Genomic DNA, 16,201 nt, shown 5'->3' on the forward strand with positions numbered 1-16,201 from the left:
TTTCTTCTTTTACAATATGATTAATATGGAAATATATTTTATCAGTTTTATATGATTGCACATTTATAACATATCAAATTGCTTATTGTCTTAGGGAGAGAAGGGAGAACATTTGAAACTCAAAGTTTTAAACAAATGAATGTTAAAAATTGTCTCTACGTGTAATTGGGAAAAAATACTATATTACAAAATAAAACAACTGTAGACTGTGTAAAATACCTGGGGGTATACCAGACAAGACAAGTCCAGGAAATACATGAACATAATTATAAAACACTTTTTATACAAATAAAGTCAGATTTAAATACAATTAATAATATTAATTGTAGCTTATATCCACAAATAGTTTTTATGGTTACAAAGTTTTCACTTACACTATTATAGTTCAAACTCATGAGATTAAGAACTACGCAGTGAGACATTATTGTACCTATTTGACAGGTCAGAAAACATTCTTAGAGAGGTTGGGGCACAGATAGTAAAGTGACAGAGACTGAACTGTGCTCAGATCTGTAAACTGGGTGGATTTGTTCACTCTGAAAATACTATATCTGTGTTCTCATCAATGTGGATGGTTCTGAAGATGCTGATCATAATGTTTATCTTCTGTACAATCCTTCTTCAAGTCCTCTCCGAGGTTTGCTATAGCAACATCCACTTAACATGTGAGGGGCCTTCTTCAATTTTTCTTGATGTAGTGAGGATCTCAAAGAAGTAGTTGGACTGGCCATAGTTTTGTCCTTACCCTTACTATAGGAAAAGCCCCTCTTCTTTTTGATCATGCATTCATTAATGACATGCTATATTATAATTTTTCAGAGTCCCTTATTTTATTTTATTTTTTTTGGTGGGGCAATGAGGGTTAAGTGACTTGTCCAGGTTCACACAGCTAGTAAGTGTCAAGTGTCTGAGGTGGGATTTGAACTCAGGTACTCCTGACTCCAGGGCTGGTGCTTTATCTACTGCACCACCAAGCTGACCCCCAGAGTTCCGTATTTTTTAAATGTTACAGCCTCTTCATCCCATACCACTGCATTGTCTTCTGGGTGATATTGATTTTCAACTTTTCAGAAAGTAGAGTTTTCAGTGATATATAATCATAGAACTACAGTATGTATAATGCTACAGCTATCCTACAGAGGACAATTTGATGAATGGACTAAGCTTTAAAGAGATTTCCATAAGTTCATTCATAAATGTCACCCATTTTCCAGCCTTCCCATTAGAGATCATTCTTTCCCAGAATGGCTTACACATGACCTTGATGCTCCAAGTGAAAATATTGGGGCAGCAGCTGCTTTGAAAAGTGTATGCTAGGGTATGCCAAATATTTTGTGGCTAAGCAAGTCAGACTGTAGATTTAGATATATGCAAATATTAGAGTGAATATCGAATCTAGAGTCACCAGTCTTGATTTTTTGAAGACTAGAAGATATGACCAAGAACAAACCAAGAGAGGGATGCTTACCTTGATGAGCTTAAAGGATATAAGAGGGGAAGAGTTAGGAGGACTGGAGAAGGAAATGATTCCATCAATATCCTGTTATTCAAAGTATGCTCTAAATTTTAGTGCCATTTTTTCCTCAGGATATAAATATAATAACATTGCCAAGGGATATTAAATATTAATATTAAATATTCTTAGTAATGTAACACTATCTACATGAAAGAGGTAAAGATTTCTAGATAGGCACCTCAATTCCTTCGGAAAAGCTACTACAAATGACTGAATAACAGATTCCAAGGAAATTTTATTATAATTGGGATTTAATAATCATTCATTACTTGGGGGGTACAGCATGTTGACTTATTTTAAGAGAATACTTATGGTACTTTGACAACTAAATTCCTTTTAAAAAAAGGTTTAAATGAAAAATTTATACAGAATTCTGCTTTGTAGTATGTGTTAGAATGGAGTTTTATTATATAAGGGAAATTAGCTTACTGTCCTTAGTAATCAGTTAAACAGGGTTTTTAAAAATCTATTTTTGGATTGCCTTGCTACTTAAGGTTAATGTTATATTACATGGATATAGAAACACTGTAAAATTCAGAGACAACAAACAAAAGATTGGGCTAAGTAACTAGATTTTGACTACTGACTAAGGAAGCTCATTAAGTCATTCAACTGGTTTGTCCTTCCATCACAAAATGATAGATAGAATTAGAAGGGGCATCAGAAGTTTTCTGGTCCAACCTTACCTAAATCATGAATTCCATCTATAACATCCCCAAGAAGTAATCATCTAACCTTTGTCTGAAGATCCCTGATGTTTAAAGACCATTGCTTCCTGAAATAGCCAGGATGTGAACATTGAACCAAAGTTGGCAACCATGTGGAGAAATGTTGGCCTGATTTAAAAGAGAGAGAGAGAGAGAGAGAGAGAGAGAGAGAGAGAGAGAGAGAGAGAGAGAGACAGAGAGACGGAGAGACAGAGAGACAGAGAGAGACAGAGAGAGACAGAGAGAGAAGAGATTCTTCAGTCAACAAGTATACAAGCATTTATTAAATACCTACTATATAATAGGCGCAGTACTAAGAACTGGGTTCTTTGAACAAATTGGAATCTCTAATTTAAAAAAGATAGTTTGTGAGTACTTAGGGAGTTTGTGAATATTAGCCAAAATATCTTTCATTTTACCCATTTTCTTTACTCATATAACTAGCATTTTAGGTCAGGCCCTTATCATCTGGACTACTATAATGTCATCCTAATGAATTGTGCTGCTTCAGATAGCTTTCTTTTCTAAACCATTTTACATAGCAGTGCCAAAATGATTTTCTCAAAACATAGGTTTGACTATATCACACCTCTACCCAATAAACTCCAGTGACTTGCTCCTATCTCTAGGATCAGCCTATAAATTCCTCTGTTTGACATTTTAGAACCTTTTACAACCTGGTTCCAATCTACCTTTCTGGGTTTATTATATCTCCCTTCTCTGCATGCACTCAGAGATTCAGTCAAAATGGTCTTTTTGGTATTCCTCACATAGTACATTCCATATCCTATATATGTTCCTTTGAACTGGCCATTCTCATACCTGGAGTGCTCTGCTTCATTGCCTCTCTTAGAGTTCCTTGTTTCCACCAAAATTCAGATTAAGTGCCACCTTCTAAATGAAATCTTTTCTGATTCTCCCTGCCACCCCCAGTTGTTAGTACTTCTCTTCTCAAAAAGTTTACCTTGAATTTGTGTGTGTGTGTACACACCTAGCCACCATATGTACATATGTATGCATGTATGTATGTGTGTGTATGTGTATTTGTCCCCCCCAATATAATATATAAACAGGCCAAGGACCATTTCATTTTTGTTTCTGTATTCACAGTGCATGGTGTATGTCTGACAAATGGTAGTTATGTAACAATTGGAGTGACGCCACCTGCTGGAGAGTTACTGTAGGAAAGCTCCACCATGAGGAGAAGGCATCTGAGGGTAAGCCATGTGGTCAGTTCCTTGGCATCAGGAAGTGACATTTGCTCATGGGTACTGTCTATCAAAGCTACCAGCCAATTAGCTTGGAGCTGTGTGTGTGTGTGTGTGTGTGTGGGAAGATGGGCTGTTTCAGTTTTCAAAGAGAGGCTTCTGGGAGGAAGAAGGAAGCATTGGTCCTGATCTCGCCATGGCAGGTCGGATGATGGTGTCTCTTAGAAATAGATTTTTACCTTTATCTCTGATTATTAGATCCTAATGCTCTTTAATAAATTCTTAAAAGTCTAAACTCTTGCTAAAGCTTCTAATTTATTGGCGACCACTCATTAGATATTTTAGACAGAGAGCAACTTTACAGTTACTTAATGAATATTTGTTGATTGATCTTTTGATTCACTAAGAGACTTCATCCATCATACTCATTTATAACTATACATTTCCTTTCTCCAGGATTATAAGGTTGATGGATAAAAAAGAAAGCTATAGGGGAAGCTAGGTGGCACAGTGGTTAGAGCACTGGCCCTGGATTCAGGAGGACCTGAGTTCAAATCTGGCCTCAGACACTTAACACTTACTAGCTGTGTGACCCTGGGCAAAGTCACTTAACCCCAATTGCCTCACAAGAAAAAAAAGCAAGCAAGCTATATACCTTGCATATGAGCAAACTATTTTATAAAGACTCAAATGATATCCTTGTGGACTAGAAGGACAGTTTTAACTTAGTTTGTAGTGCAGGTAGATAGGTTTAAAAGTAGTTGGATGACTGGACCTAAAGAGCAATTATTAATGGATTAATGGAAACTTGCGAGGAAGATTCTAGAGTAGGATTCTGAGGATGTTTCTGGTCCCATTTTGTTCAACACTCTTTTTTCCTTTCCATTTACTTTATTTTTTTTCCAGTTACATGTAAAAGTAGTTTTTAACAGTCATTTTCATAAGATTTAGAGTTCCAAATTTTTCTCCCTCCCTCCCTTTCCTTCCCCCGTCACAAGATAGCAACCAATCTGACATAGGTTATATATATACAATCTATAAGTGCTCTTTTTTTCTTATTCTGGGTTCAATCAATATCAGTTCTTTCTCTGGGAGTGGATAGCATGCTTCATTATTAGACCCTCGGGATTGTCCTGGATCATTGCATTGCTGAGAGTAGTCAAGTTATTCACAGTTGCTCATTTAATAATACTGCTGTCACTGTACAGTGTCCTCCCAGTTCTGCTCACTCCACTATACATCAGTTCATATGAGTCTCTCTAAGATTCTCTGAAATCATCCTGCCCCTCACTTCTCACAGCACAATAAAACTCCATTGCAATCATACCACAGCTTCTTCAGTCATTCCCTAATTGATGGACATTCCTATGATTTCCAATTCTTAGCCACCACAAAGAGTTGCCATAAATATTTTTTGTATAATTTCCCCCCTTTTCTCTTTTTCACAATTACTACTGTTAACTGTTTCCCTCCATCCTATTCCCTTCCCTATGATATTTACTCTATTATTTAATCTTCTTTCACTCTATCCCTCTTCAAAAGGGGTTTGTTTTGACTGTCCCCTCCCCCAATCTGCCCTCCCTTCTTTTGCCCCTCCCTCTTTATCCCTTTTCCCTCCTATTTTCCTGCAGGGTTAGCTAGATTACTCTGCCCAATTGAGTGTGTATGTTATTCCCTTCTTGAGCCAATTCTGATGAGATTAAAGTCTTTGGAGCCAATTCTGATGAATGTTAGGCTCATTTACTGCCCAGTTTAAATAGATTACTCTACCCAATTAGGTGTGTGTGTGTGTGTGTGTGTGTGTGTGTGTGTGTGTGTGTTAATCCCTCCTTGAGCCATCTCTGATGAGATTAAGGTGTTTGAGCCTATTCTGATGAGTGTAAAGTTAATTTACTGCCCTGCTCCTCCCCCATCTCTTCCCCAACTCCATAAACCCTTTCCTGTTTCTTTCATGTGGGATTTTACCCCATGCTACCTCTTCCTTTCCCCCTCCCCCAGTGCATTCCCCTCACCCTTCGATTTAACTCTAAAGATGTCATCATGGGGCAGCTAGGTGAAAGAGTGGACAAAGCATCCACCCTGGACCCAGGGGGACCCCAGCCAAAACCTGGCCTCAGAGACAAGACAGTTACCCACTGCATGACCCCAGGTATGTCCCCCAACTCTAATTTTTTATGGTTCTGTGGGGTTTTGTATTTGAAAGTCAAATTTTCCATTCAGTTCAGGTTGTTCAACACTCTTAATCGGTGACTTAGATGAATACATGTTTTTAGTTGTGTCCAACTCTTTGTGACACCTTTTGGGGTTTTCTTGGCAAAGATACTAGAGTGGTTTACTATTTCCTTTTTCGGTTCATTTTACAGATGAGGAATCTGAGGCACACATGGTTAAGTGACTAGCCCAGGGTCACACAACTAGTAAGTCAGATTTGAACTCAGAAAGATGAATCTTCCTGACTCTAGACTCAGCATTCTATCATTGTGCCACCTAGTTGTCTAATGAATACATTTGGCCTTCTTTTATCAATTTTTTTAGATGACATAAAACTAGGAAGGATTACCAACCCATTATACTTAAGATCAAGGATGCAGAACATTCTAAAGAAACTAGAATATTAACCTGAGGTTAAAAACAACAGCCACAACAAATTCAAAAGCATATAATAAGTAAAGTTTTGTTAAAAGACAGTTTATCCAATGATTATGTGAATTTAGTGGCATGTAAGCTTTGTCTATGCCATCAGTGTGTCAAGGTGGCCCTCAAATAATGCATTTTGGGCTAAATTAAGAGAGACAAAGTGTCCCAAAAGAGTACATTACCTTCATCCAACAAGATAAAGAATACTTTCTTCACTTCTAGGTGCTATGGGGTAGCTAGGTGATATAATAGATAGCATGCTAGCCCTGGAATTAGGAAGACATGAGTTCAAATTTGACCTCAAACACTTATTTGTGTGACCTTTGGGTAAGTCACTTAACCTGTTTTCCTCAGTTTCCTCTTCAGTAAAATGGGCTGGAGAAGGAAATGGGAAATAACTCTAGCATCTTTGCCAAATGATGACCCCAAATGGGGTCATGAAGAGTCAGATATGACTAAAAGCCATTAAAGTACAGCAATAAACTGCATGCTACATTTTAGGATGGATACTGTAGCACATGCAAAAAATGATGACCAGGATGAGAAGAACTTTAGTTTTTTCATATTAAAATTGATCGAAGGAGTGGGTACATTTAATCTAGAAAAGAGGAGGTTTACAGGGGACTTGTTAGCTCTTTTCAAGTATTTGAAAGACTCATACATACATACAGTCATATAATGAGTGATCATTTAACCTTTGTTTAAAGGCTCAAGTATGAGAAAAGCCGCCACCTTCTCAGGAAGCCCATGCATAGAAATTCTCAGGAGGCATTCTGTGGAGAGCAGTGTTGAACATCTTTGTGAATAACACTAAAATACATGTAAAATGCTGGGCACATAAACATGATTACACAGCCTTTTTGAAGAAAATAATTACCAATATAAGCTTACTCTTTCAACTTGTTCATAACTACAGAGAAAAACCACTGATAAGAAAATTGCAAGTCAATTAAAAATTAATTCTTGTTACCAAACTATCCCTCCCACTTGCACCATAAATTTTGGGAGTAGGAAAGAATTTTAATATGCTTAGGATGGGGGTTTGACCTGACATTCTGATGTGTGATGAAGTTGAAAATATGTAGTTTGGGAAGAGAATGGGTCCATGGAAGGAGGGAAAGGAAATCTGTGGCTTTTTTCCATTTAAAAATAATTATGGTATCTCTTAGCCAAGTGCAGGGGATTTAATAACTTTCTTTCTTGGACAAGTGTGGCTGGCCCATGCCATATGGCTGCCACTGCTGCTTCTGTGTTCAACTACCAACAGTGGGATTTGGAAATCCAGTGCTAGAGGTTCATGCTGTAATTCTTTTTTATGTTTTAAAATTAGGTTCAAGACCCACTTCTGGCTCTAGGACTGCTTTCCTTACAATTTTTATCAACTGGCAAGTTTCTGAGGGAACTGAGGGAGTACTTTCTAAATGAGTGACAGAGCATGGGAAGCACACTGTGCTTGGTGGGTCATTTCAGAGTAACTTTAGATGATTATACAATCTATCTTCATAATATGAACAAATACCTTGTTTCTGGTCTGTGACCAATAGGTTGATTGCTTTGTATTGTGACTCTCAAGGGTATTGGTGTCATTGTTTTCCTCAAGAATTCTTGAAATGGGTATTTTTATTTAGACACTGGGGGCATCTAAATGACACCTATATATTCATTAAGTCAAGGGCCAGATTCCATTTAATTGTGAATATTTATCCATATAGGATTTTTGATGATTCCAAGTGACTTCTTAAATTCCATTCTTTATTATGGGAGTGTTGATATGGGAGGTGGGGAATAATTAGCTAACAAAGTAATTCAGACACAGTAATGATGTTAACCAATTCATTCAGCTAGACTGACCACTGATTTAAAGAGATGCAACAATCAAAGCAATGATTATAATATTCCAACTGGCAGGAACACCAGCAAAAATATGCTATGATCTGAAATGGTTATTTTTACAAAGAACATTTTCAGATTTTTATGGATATCTTGATTTTTTTCCCTTTTCCAAAAGTAGAATTTGGGCAAATTTTTGGATACTTGGCAGTTGAAAAAAATGTTTAGAGAATGACCACAATTATATGTTGTGTTTGATTTTTAGATAGTCTTTTAGCTATGGCACACTGTTACTTGTGTGACCACAGACAACTCTCTTGAGCTATCAATATCTCGACTTTTCTTTTTCCACACATAGCTGAGATTACCACCAGATTATCTGTGAAGACCTTAGGCACTCTTGGATAAATAATATCACATATTTGAATTGCTTCAGTCCTCACTTTATTGTTCATGGTGTTGAGGTATAATTGTTAATTATTCTAGAAAGAGTTTGCTGGTGTCTAGCCTAGTATATTCTTCAGTTGGGAACTTAGAATGTGGAGAGTTCTTTGGAATCTTAAGGGAACAATGCAACATTCACACAGACTTTATATTGTTTCCACTTATCCCAGGCCCCTAATTCTTTTTCCTAAATTAAAGTTCTTTGTGTCCCTAGGACCTTTGCTCCTAGCACATGATTAACCATAGAACTTTTCCATTTTTGTGATGCAGAAGTAATATTACTTGTGAAGTACACTGATTTTCTTGGATAGTTATTGTATAATATTATTTATAATACAGCCCATGGATCACACCCATCAATGACACTATAGAAACATTGACAATGGAGACTGTGAGATTCAAAATTGGATATATGGAGCATTAATCTCCCTCTTTAACTTTCCTTAAGAAAAGGGAGCCTCTGAGCTTTAATCTATGATGGATCAGTTTTTTAATTTATTGCTTGGGAATTAATTAGACAACAAGAGTTGAAACCAATTAGGTAAATAAGGAAGGAGAAATACAAATGAATAATCTTAGATCTAAGCTTAGTCTATTCCTTGATAAAACTCACTGAATCCCAAACTGCCCACCAGACCGCAAATCTCTGAAAAGACCGAACACCAAACCACGTGCACTCCTTTCAATCCTGCTCCGTCACTGTTTACCACCAGAGAGAGAGAACTTCCATTCCTGCCCTCACTTTTTTTTTAGTGAGGCAATTGGGGTTAAGTGACTTGTCCAGGGTCACACAGCTAGTAAGTGTTAAGTGTCTGAGGCCGGATTTGAACTCAGGTCCTCCTGACTCCAGGGCCGGTGCTCTATCCACTGCGCCACCTAGCTGCCCCCTGCCCTCACTTTTAAGTCCGCGTACTGGAAGTTCCTCGAGTTATCCTCCCCAAAAAAGGCGGTCCTTCAAAAGCCGCTTCAGTAGCATGCGCAATCTCTCAAATGATTCAGCTAAAACTTCCGATATATATATCTTTACCACAGATAATTTTTACCACATTTAACCCCCTTTGTTTCATTTGAAAAATGAATGAGTTTGCTCAATGAAACAGCCAAAAATAATATCCTGTGCTAACTAATAATATGTTAATATCAATATAGAAAAGGGAGAGAGAAAAGTTTTGTCCAGAGGGGCAGTCCCTCATGAACGTGACACTTTGACATTGGTCTTGTAGAGGGAGGGCCTCTGCAGAGAGTACATGTTACAGATGGTATATGATAACAGAAGGAGATAACAAAATCTAACAAAACAAAAACTGTTCATATAAAATCTCTGAGTTCTCTTATCTTCTTGAAGTGGTAAGATATCATCAGGAGGAAGTTGGATTCTGGTCTGGAAAACTGGGCCTGGACTCTGGACTCTGATCTGGAAAACTGGATTCTGGACTCTGGTCTGGAAAGCTGGATTCTCTTCTTTAACTGTTTGAATTGCTGGATTTTTACTAAACCTTAGCATAGCGTTGTCAGTGATTAAATTAATACATTCAATTACATTCCCCCCTTTATATAATAGAGGGTTGAGGTAGTTATGCAATCTATAACACTTCTTACCACCATGTGTCTGGATCAAAGCCAAATTTAGTATATGTTCATGACACCTGAAAAATGTTATGGAAAGATTATCATACCATATCTCATGGTTTCGAGACAGCCAGTGATTGTGCTAGGCTACAGGTGATTAGACTGAGTGAGACAAAAAGAAAACAAGTTCAGTTAAATTAGGTTATATTAGGAGGGAGAGAGGATGAAACTGGACTGTGTCTAGCAATTGTGCTAGACACACATGATGGCTACATAGTCGCCATCATAAGCAAACCGTGGACTTACGTATACCTGTCTCTCCTTTTGTTGCACATATATTCTCTCCAGGGCCTGCATTAAAATTTCACAGTAAGTTAGTCTCTGAAATGATAAGTTTCCATACTTCCTAAATCTCATATTAATTTCACCAAAGGCAGTATGATGGTAAAAATGTGTGCTATGCTGCATAACTTCCTCGAGTTCTCCTCCCCCAAAAAGGAGGTCCTTAAAAAGCCACTTCAGTAGCATGTGCAATCTCCCAAATGCTTCAGCTAAAACTTCTGATATATATATCTTTACCACAAATAATTTTTACCACAAGACTAAATTGGTTTAAAACATCAGAATATTAGTCTAGTGAATGTCAGAGGGTATGAAATGTCCAGGATATAAGCAACCTTTCAACTTATGTGAAGTATCAGAAACAGTTGGGATATGGTAGAAACAGTATTTCCAAAGATGCAAAATGTGGCACAATGAGATTAATTCATTATGGTGAATAGCACAGGTCCTTTTTGATCTGGTCACTGGTGTTAAGGCATTCCAATGGTAGTAGGACTACATAGCTTTCCTTTAATTTGATTACTAAATTTTTGTTGGGGGTTGCTTTGGAAGAAAAGCCAGTTTGGCAAATTTACTTTATGCCAAGTTGAGTTTGAGGTATCTATATAGTTGAAAATAGTTTGAACACAGGTCAGTGTCTGAGATATAGGCTTCAGAGTTATCTCTCTAGAGGTATTAAGGGAAGGAATTAGATAAATAATTAGGTAGGTGTAAGCAGAAAGGACTAGGGAGTTGAATATAGAGTCAGAGAAGAAATATGAGGATATAAAATAAGATAGAAATATAATAAGTAGAGCTCTTGATTTGGTGTCAGGAAGACCTGAGTTCAATCTGGCTTCAGACACCTACTAGCTGTTCAACTTTGGGTAGCTTGGGTTTGACCTAGTTTCCTCATTGGTAAAATGGGGATAATAATAGCACCTACTTCCAGGATAGTTGTATGAAATGAGTTAATTATGAAGCATTTAGTGCAGTGCCTGGCACACAGCAAGCACTATAAAAATGTTGGCTATTATTATTATCATTATTACTGAAGGATATTACAAAAGGGGATAATTTACTTAAGGATATAAAAGGGGAATCAGGAAAAATAATGCAAAGAAGAAAAAGGAGAAGTGAGTTTCAAGAAGATGGTCAGCATCAGCAGTCTCAAATATTGAGCAACTGTTGAATTGGTTAATGGTCAAGAAAAAAACACTGGATTTAAAAAGAGTTAATTAGCACCTTTTGAGAGCACAGTTTCAGTAGAATGATGGTGGTGAAGAAGCAGAAGCCAGGTTGCTAGGGTTTAAGAAAAATAATGAATGGCTGAAGGATATCAAATATTTGTAAGAAGATGAAAGGGTAGCAGGTCATGTGGAGCCTTTTTTTTTTTATAGAGACCCCCAAGTATATCTGAAGGTAGAAGCCCAGGAAAAGAAACAAATAAAAGATAAAAGAAGGTAATTGTGAGAGGGGGAAGGGTTAGTTATATATTTCCAGAGGCATCTCAGACTCATATAGAAATAATTATCTCCCTTCTACCCCAAATTGTTCCCGCTGTCTTTGTAACATATCTGTTTCTATCAAGGACAACACTATCTTTCCACCAACACTGTACTTTACAAAAGGTATTAAATCATTTGAAATTGACTAAATTAAGGGCCTTTGATTTTGTTATTAGAAGTATCTACTACAGGTAAAAAAATGAAAAGCACTGCACTTTCATCATTCCTCTTTCTATGTTTAAAGAATTGAATGTTTTCCACAGAGACTCTGGAAATATATCTCAGGGTGATTTTATACACACATGTATATATGTGTATATGCATATGTATATATTATATACATATATACACAAACTTGTGTATATGTATAGATATTATGTACATATATTTAAAAGTACCTATATTTTGGCTCTGTGTTACATCAAAATATTTGGATCAAAAGTAAAAAAAAAAATCCAGTCAGTTATCTAGATACTTATAAATATCCAGATGTTTGGAATCATGTGGACAAAATATCAGGTGATTGATTGAATTTTTCACATTTCATCAGGATGTTTTGGCTTCACATAGACACAGCCTCAATGGTTTAACTGCAGGATGCAGGCCTCATGGCACAAATGGGTGGTGTGCTCTTTCTGTTTGGCCCCCGAGGACTTCACTCAATTCCACTTATGTTCTTGCCTCCACAAAAGTGCAGGTGTGCTTTTTTTATTGCCTTTAAAGCCTATAAACCACCAAATGATTTGAATAAGACAAAAAAGCTCTTCCAACAGAAAGCATTTAATTCCAAGGAATAATATTTTCCTCTCTTTATTCCAACAAATGAACAAAAAAACCCCCCACATGAAATCATAATATCACACGCCTGAAAACCAATATCAAAACATTACTATTTCCATTAAAGGAAGAATTGAAGCATGAGATTAGACAAATGTTAGTTAATATCCATATTAAATGTGGACGTTATCTTGACACACACATTTTTGTTGCTTAAACATCTCAAGGGTAAGAGAGTTAAGCATTTTGCTAGTTTATTTAACCTAGGCACAACCTCTCCTCAGACACCATGGTTGCCTAATTCTGTTTTTACATGACTTGTGTTTCAAAGCTGCATTCGGCATTTTGACCTGAACTTCTTTTGTTCAACAAGGAGGTAGAGGGAGTATTATGGGTAAGAAGGTGACCTGTCAGAGGCAAAGGGAGAAGGCATGTAGAAGGAAAGGGATATTAACACTCATTCATTGATCATAGAGCTAGAAGAAAGCCCAGCATTTATCCAATCCATTAATCTCATTTTCTAGGTGAGTTAATTGAGTCCTGGGCCAGTACGGTATAGTGTGAAGAGTACCTACTCTTGAGTCGGAGGACCTGGATTCATATCCTACTTCTTACTATTTGTAGATCTGGGCAAGTCACTGACTGAATGACTGATTTGGTAATTGACAGACTACTAGTCACTTTGAAAAGAGCCATTTCAGTTGATTGAGACATCAAGGGTAAGGAGGAGGTAGATGGTGGTATCTGTAAGGGGCTAAAATTCTAGCTAGTCTGTCTAAAATATCTAATGAGTGGTTGCCAATAAATTAGAAGCTTTAGTAAGAGTTTAGACTTTTAAGCATTTATTAAGGAGAATAAGAATTTGGTGAAGAGAGAGAGAAAGAGGCCTAGATTCATCTATCTATCAAAGGGAGAGTGCATTTTAGCTCCACTCTCCACAAGAGTCCAGACAAAAGAGAGCAAACCACACCTTCATCCCACAAACTTCCTGTGAAACTGGGAACATCCCATCCACTCACACACACAACTCCAAGCTAATTGGTTGGTAGCTTTGATAGACAGTACCCATGAGCAAATGTCACTTCCTGATGCCAAGGACCTGACCACATGGCTTGCCCTCAGACGCCTTCTCATGGTGGAGCTTTCCTGCAGTAACTCTCCAGCAGGTGGCGTCACTCCAATAGTTACATATCCTTGACAAAAATAGGGAAGTTCAGAAAAGGAAAAAGTTTTTGAGGAAAGATAATATGATGAGATCTGTAATGCAGCCCACTCATGCCTACTCACTCTCTCAGGCAAAAAAATAAATTCCAAGTGTATGTGGAATATTACTCTATGGGCACTATCCTGAAGAGCAGAGTCTACAGGATGGGGCAGCCTTCGACAGCTGTCAAACATAGGGTAACCTGGAGAACCAGGTGTGAGAACAGTGAGAACAGGGGCAGGGAATTTTGCTCACAAAGCTGCCAATGCCTAGGTAGAGTTTGTTCTTGTTCATTTATTTAAGTACTGTCCAACTCTCTATGGCTCTCCATTTGGTATTTTCTTTTGTTTGTTTGTTTTTTTGCAGGACAATGAGGGTTAAGTGACTTGGCCAGGGTCACACAGCTAGTAAGTGTCAAGTGTCTGAGGCTGGATTTGAACTCAGGTCCTCCTGAATCCAGGGCCAGTGCTTTATCCACTGTGCCACCTAGTTGACCCCATTTGGTGTTTTCTTGGCAAAGATACTAGAGTGACTTGCCATTTCCTTCTCTGACTCATTGTACAGAGGAATTAACTTAGGCAAACAGGGTTAAGAAACTTGCCCAGGGTTACAAAGCTAGTAAGTTTCTGAGGATAGATTTGAACTCAGATCTTCTGACTCCACTGTACCACCTAGATGCTTTTATGTAGTGAAGAGGATGGTTAAAAAAAATCTATCTTCTCATCTTTTGATTGGTTTATCACAGTCTCCTTGGAGTCAGGCCACTGTGGTTCCCACTGAGCTATTGTTTCTCCTATGGAGAGAGATTAATCTCATAGTGAAAAAAAAACAAAACATTAAAAAACATTCAGTTCCAATGTGGAAAACATATACAAATGTATATTAATGAATGAATGCCAGCTCAAAAGGCATAAATTGTTTGTGGTATGCCAATGCCAACAATGATTTTACATTATAAACTGATATTATGTTGACCTGTAGCCCATTGCAAGTAACATCACAGTGTTATGATCTGAAAACAGATTTTTTTTTTAAGTGGAAGAGGAAATCTCTCTATGATGAAAGACCCAAGATAACCTTCCTTTACAATTCAAGGAAAGATGAACATGGAGCCGGCAATTTGAAAATGAGATATAAATAAACTCTGTGGGTATAGAGAGATCCTAACTCTACCCCTTACTTTATATGCACTACATGAACTCAGTTTGCTGGTTACTTGAGGGGCTGAGGCTTGGAGAAGGATGCAAAGTCTTCTTCCTTCTGTAAGGCCTGAATGGAAGGAGGACACAGAGATATTCATCCAATTAGACATTTGATAGTGTGCCTCTTATGTACTAGGCTTGTCCCTCAGCCCTGGAGATCCAGAGACAAAAAAGAAAAATTTCTTATTCTCCAGATGCTTCTGTCCTATTGGAGGAAAAACCAAGTATACATTTAAGAAAAGACAAAGCCACCCAAAGAAAATACAAGGTAACTGAATGGTGGGAAGTAGGTACTAGAAGGAGGTGGGGATCAGGAAGGGCTTCCTGTTGGAGGTGGCTTCAGAAGAAGCTAGTGATTCTAGGAGGTGGAGGTGAGTGGGGGCCAGCCTTTTCTAAGTCATGTAGATAGGAGATAGACTATCTCACATGAGGACCAGAAAGTAGGACAATTTGGCAGGATTGCAGAGTGGTATATGGGGATCAATGTGCAATAAATCTGTAAAGATCAGGAGGTATAAATGTTGAGCAGAATTGTATGAAATCATAGATTTATAACTAGAAAGGTCCTTTATTGATCAAATGGGACATCTCCCTCATTTTACAGATAAGAAAACTGAGGTGCAGAGTGACTTGCCTAAAATTATACAGGTAGTAAAATTGGGATTAGACCCTAAATCCTCTGATGCCAAATTCAGTGCTCTTTCATCTGGAGACAAGATCTGGAAGAAAAGGATTCATCACAAAGGAATGGAAATAAGAAAGATTAAGGCTAACTTCTCACATGTTTGTACATGAGGATAAAATGATTTTCTTTGTTGATTTGGGCCCCTCATACCCTTTCCCCCCTCTGTAGTGTTTGGTAGTAATTTCTAACTGATTCTAAAAAAGAGGGTGAATTGTTTTGGGGGAGTACATTAGCAGAGAAGGAAAAAGCTTTGTCCTCTCTTTCATGCAAAGCTGGGTGGTGAATAACCCAGGCCAAGAGGAGAGAAAGGTGGAGAAAGAAGGAAACCAGTAGGGGGTAGAGTTACCAGAGTCAAAACCAAAAAGAAACTACAATTGGCCATAACATGACATATTAGTAAGAGGATTCCAGTGCAGCTTCGTGATAAAATATTGGCCAGGCCAGTCAAATACCAGCCAGCTGGCAACCCTAGTAGGGGGTACCAGGGAGCCAAGTTTTGGGGTTTGCTGGTGGAAAAAATGGGGGTCATAGGGATCCAGCAGGCCCTTGGAAACACAAAGAGTAATGAACATCAACAATTCTATTGCTCCCAT

The 16,201-nt window shown here is 37.8% G+C and overlaps 1 pseudogene; it reads right to left on the minus strand.

Moving 5' to 3' along the window:
- The window catches only part of LOC122748514, a 30,774-nt pseudogene extending 14,573 nt beyond the window's left edge, over positions 1-16,201 (minus strand).

The sequence above is a fragment of the Dromiciops gliroides genome, chromosome 1, assembly GCF_019393635.1.
Source record: "Dromiciops gliroides isolate mDroGli1 chromosome 1, mDroGli1.pri, whole genome shotgun sequence".
NCBI lineage: Eukaryota > Metazoa > Chordata > Mammalia > Microbiotheria > Microbiotheriidae > Dromiciops > Dromiciops gliroides.